Below are 5,676 nucleotides of genomic sequence, written 5' to 3'. Positions count from 1 at the left end.
CATAGCAAAATATTACATGGTAAAAATATAGTGGTGTTATACCCTATTGGCTTGTAACTAACTGCCTGTACACCCATATCTATACATAACAGTAAGCCTTAATTTATCAACATTAACACGCAATCGATGTTGTCAGAAGAATTATAGTTATTTGTACATTATGTTTCATAAAACAAAATAATGCATGCTAAAAAGTATAGCAGTATTCTACCCTACCAGCTTATAACTGCGTTTACACCCATATCTACACATAACAGTAAGCCTTAATTTATCAATAAATGAAGTCATCTTTACAACTATTCTGCAATGCTTCTATACTATAGAAAGTATTTTCTTTCATTCACACTTTGGTTTTAGTTTTGAAAATATCCAGTGAAACCTATTGAGCCTGTATGGGAAAAGTGTTGGTTAATTTAATGCTTATGTATTCATAGCTACAATGGTTTTTCTTAAGCCTGGTTGTGGGTGTTTCAATCATATTGTCGAGTATTGTGTTGATGAACTGATTTCCTTTTGGTGTAGAGGTTTAAGTTATTTTTATGTTTAATAGACAACAATATATTTATGGAAATCTTTAAAATCAGTTCTACATGAGGTCTTTTTGTCAGTGATTCGATAAAGATGTCTATTTGCTTTTTTGCAAGGTAAAAACATTTTTGGCTCCTGAGGAGTTACCCCATAAAAGAATGTCATATTGTAGATGGCAGTGAAAGAAGGCATAGTATGAATGAAGTAATAAATCTTGTGTAACACATGTGTGTAGATTGGCTACTAGGTAGATAATTCGTGATAACTTTCAACACACATTATTTGTATGTGTGTTTAATTTCGTGTTTATTCGTAGTAGTTTAACAGATGATAACTCAGTGATACTGTTTGATAGACTGAAGATTATCTTGACAGTCTTTTCATGGTTCATAGAACTCATTAGGTTTAAAGCAGGTATTCGATATTTTGAGACATTCTTCACTTTCCTCCTTCAATTTGTTTATATCTTTCTGAAATTAACTAATATTGTGTCATCAGCATAGACGATAGATTTACAGGGCAAGTTACTCGGAAAGTCATTTACAAATAATATAAATAGCAGAGGGCCTAGTACTGAGCCCTGAGGAACACCTCGTTGAATACTGAGGGTTTGTGACTTTTGGCCATTATGCTTCACAATTTGTTTCCTATTGCTGATGTATGATTCTATCAGTGAGAGTTCCAAGTGTTTGATTGCATAGCAACACAGTTTATGTAATAATAATTTGTGGTTAACTGAGTCAAAAGAGTTATTCAAGTCAATCTGAATGGTGTCAGCAGATAATACTGACTCGACTTAGTACAAAAGAGATTAGGTTTTCAACTGCTTTGACTGTTGGTAAGTTTGACCTAAAAGCATACCGAGAATCATTTAATATATTATTATCTGACAGGTGTATGCATATTTGCTGCACTATGCAATATTCTATTATTTTTTTTAGAGAATAGGCACAAGTGAAATTGGTCCACCAGAGAGCATCGAGTTTATCAGTATGCAAAGAGGATATGATATGAGATCTACAATTTTTTTTGATTACATAGTTTGACAGGCCATAAACATCTTCAGATCTGGAGTATCCTAATTTATAGGTTGCTTTAATTATATCAATTACTTTTACTTCTCTCCATTTACAAGGTGACATTATCTTTGTAATGTTTTGTTGAAAATTTCTGCCAGGTGTGGGGTGAGTAACAGGAGTATGTGTAGAATTGGAATTATGGTTGCCCTGAGTTGAGAGGCTAAGTTTGTCAGAGTTGACAAAAAAGTGCTTGAAATCATTAGCAGTGATGTTAGGAGCATTTGTGTTGTCTTTATAGTTTATATCCATCCCTAGCTCTGCTTTTATTACTTTCCATGCAGCCTTACATTTATTGTGCGATTTTTAATGAAATCACCATTTGTATTGCACTTTGCTATTTTAATTTCAGATCTGTTTTTTAAGGTTTTTTAAAGTTTCTTTATCTACAATACCCTTTTTGACCTTATCATGACAAGTAATTACCAATAATCTCAGTTTTTCTAACTGAAGTTGAGTGTCTAGGTTTCTTGACTTTTTGTTTATTAACCAGTGGACAGCATGTATGGAAGATTTCAGAAATGATTTTGAGGAATGTGCTGAAGGCTTCATCAACATTTCTGGAGGAGAATATAACAGGATTCCAAACTATAGACTTAAGTTCTTCTCTATACTTGCTAATAGCTCTATCTGTAAATAGTGTCACACACTGAGTTTGTTCCTGGTCTTCCTTTGGTTTTTCAGTAATTAGTTTCACCCATATTCCTCTATGGTCCGATAGGTAATCGACATTAAATAAGCCTAACTCAAAATCACATTTGTATACATTTGTTATTAGATTGTCAAGACAGAAGAAATGCCTTGTAGGACTTTCATTAGCAAAAAAAAAGATCTTAATATATTTACTAAATTAACATTTCTGGCTTCCTTATATTTCGGATTAGGCAATTTACACGTTTTCTCAACAATCAAGCACAGTATGGGAATGGCTTATTAAACAGGTATCAACATAGAATTGAGGTGATGATGTCCTAAATCAACAGAATGGTACCCCTTTAGCTAATATTTCTCTATTTCTAAATGAGATTGTAGAACTTATGTTCCAACTGTCAATTCTTTACCATGAGTTCATGTGAAATCGCCGACAAAAAATTTCCCAATACAGAATTTACAGGATAAATGAACTACATCTTTAAGTGAATTAATAAAGTACTAACTAATCAGATAAATGACAATAACAACAGCAGTAAATGCAGTCAAATTTTGGAATACAACAATAGAAATGACAAAATCTGCGATGGAAAATCTTAGTAGTCTGAAACTTTGATTTTCATTAATTTCAGGTTATTCAAAGTAGTTAACAAGAAAATGAGACTGCCAGATTTTCTACTGGTGTGGATCATCTTTCCCAAATATACTGATTAGCTGATAGGATTTTGCATGTAGCAAGCTGTGGTACTAACATAATTTGATTATATTTTCATATTGTGTGTGCTGTAATGAAAAGTAATTACATCATTATAAACAGAACAACAAAAATGATAACCTTAGACAATACATTCAAGTGTAATTAAGTCTAAATAAGATCTTGAGGTTTATATGTAAGTTTTACATGCCAGCAGATATATGTATATATATGTATTGAAGCAGTTATAAGCTGGTAGGGTATAATACTGCTATATTTTTTAGCATGCAATATTTTGTTTTATGGGAGTAGAAAAAACATGACCGATGGAAAGAATCAACTCATTATATTACAAGGTGATCACTCTCGAAAACTGTCCACAACTGCCTACCATCAACTGAGATGGCTTGTGTTATTACAATAGCTTCTGATATTAGTCCTATGGAGTCAAACATGCTCTACCTGAAGTTTACTAAGTGTTTTATCAATCATATGGATACTTCTAAAACTTCTAGTTCTCTTTTATATGATTCAGAAGATCAAAATAGTATTCTGGGTCCCCACAGACTGATGGTTTTGTTTTCATGCAAATCAAGTTGATAATATGTCGACTGATCATGACTGACATGTTACTAGGACTAAAAACACACTAAAAAGATAATCACTACACAAATGTCAAATCAAAATTATGCTGCTTGTGATATATGCCAAAAGATTTCGTTTTGATGAGATTACACATCTGCATTGGGATTTTCCTAGGCAGATGTATCTCATAAGCATTGGTGCAGTTGCATCAGTGTTTTCATTATTTAATATAGTTAGAAAAATTCTCATTTCGATGGGAAAAATTAGCTTAACCATAATATTTTGACCTTGTGCATTGACTGTGACATTTCAATTACTTCTTAATAATTATTTAAGTATGGTGACTGCTGAAATGTAAGTTGAAAGTGCTCTCATATCGGACTTTGGAGGATCAGTCCATAGTTAGTTCTTCTTTAAAGCACATGTTAGTAACGATGGGTATGATTTTTAAAACAAACCAACACATGTGACACTACCTCTTAAACATATTTTATCAGAAAGAGACAAAGGTAACTAAATAATAGCTCTTCAAGAAATAAGTGGATGTAAAGTTTTAAAGTGATAATTGTATCCTTTTTTTGTTGTGATGTCAAAAATGTTTGGTACTAAAGTTTTCAATTTGCTTTACCATCACAAACCATAAATTCTCACCTATCTTGATGAATAACATCAAATTCATACATTACTGCGCTGATTAGGACACAACTAACCATCACCAATACATATGTTTACCATTTGTTTATTAATTTAGAAAATTTAGTATGTTATTAATTATTTTTACTGAAAGGAGTGAAATAGAAAGCTTATGATGTTATTCATTTGTATTGTGTAGAAAGGTCACTATACGCATCTCTACAATACAGTTACATCTGCTCTATTAAATCTATTTATTCATAATTGACATCCATTATAGTTATTATTAAACCTATAACTTTGTGATGTATTGGTACAATAAAAGAAAAATTTGTTTAAAAATAACAGGAATGTGAAAAACTACATTTGGCTTAAAAGATGCAATAGCATTCACCTGTCTTGTGAAATGCTCTTCACTTTAACAAACATATCATCAGCTAAATCAAACTAACGATGAAAAATGGCAAAATAAAGCAGAAGATTTTATCCCAATGTAACACATTCAATGCTGATCACAAACATGTAAACTTAATGAGAAACGATACATGTTAAACCTAAACATTTATTATAAACATTAAACAGTAATTATTAATATTGAGTGTTAATAAATGTTAATCCTATATGTGAAATAGTAACTATTAATTTCAAAAATTTATCATAATGTTTCCCCAAATTAATGCTATCTAAATACAATGTAGAGACTGCTAGAAGCAACGTAGAACAGAGTTTGAGAAGTGTGAGAACAAAGATCTGCCTGTAAATGATGTAATAGAAAAAGTTAAAGAAGAAATTGAATGAATGGTTCAACATAAATTGAATTCCATTGCAGAAATAAGTTTTGTTGTGTATCTAAAGAAACATAAAATTGCTTTGGAAGACACTTTCTTTGCGGTCTAATCTAATAATCACATACAGATTCTTCATCAGATAATCTTGAGAAATCAAGCAAATATCTAAGTGGAACAGTTTGTTCAATAGAATAATTGCTAAGATTCACAAATAAGTTAATTTTTTCCTTGAATATTATGAACTGTATTTTTCCACCAATTTTTCAATTCCATCTTTAATTTTATAAATGTATTATTTTAGTTAATAGTTCATATGTTCTATTTCTCTATTTTGTATTTTATTAATAGTGTATCAAAAATTATTTTTACTTACTGCTTTGAAGTCATTATATTTATGAATACATACTGACATTAATTCATAAACATGTTGATTGAAACTACTGATCATTTTAGAATTCCGAACCAGATGATAATTGCAGGTGCATCTTAGATGCAGTGTGAGCTTGACGATTTTTGTATAGTTGTATCTTGGGACAGTTCAAATTTTTCTTTTCCATAATATAGCTTAACGTTTCTAGAATAAACATATACCAAATTGCAGCTATCTGGCAGCTAAGAACCGAAAGTTAGTTACATCATCAGCAATTAAAAACATTGTGTTCAGTTGTAGGTAATATTTTTTGAATATGTGTATTTTTGCATCGATTTAAATATGAAAAAA

The sequence above is a fragment of the Schistocerca gregaria genome, chromosome X, assembly GCF_023897955.1.
Source record: "Schistocerca gregaria isolate iqSchGreg1 chromosome X, iqSchGreg1.2, whole genome shotgun sequence".
Lineage (NCBI taxonomy): Eukaryota > Metazoa > Arthropoda > Insecta > Orthoptera > Acrididae > Schistocerca > Schistocerca gregaria.
Note: the sequence above shows the minus strand (reverse complement) of the source record.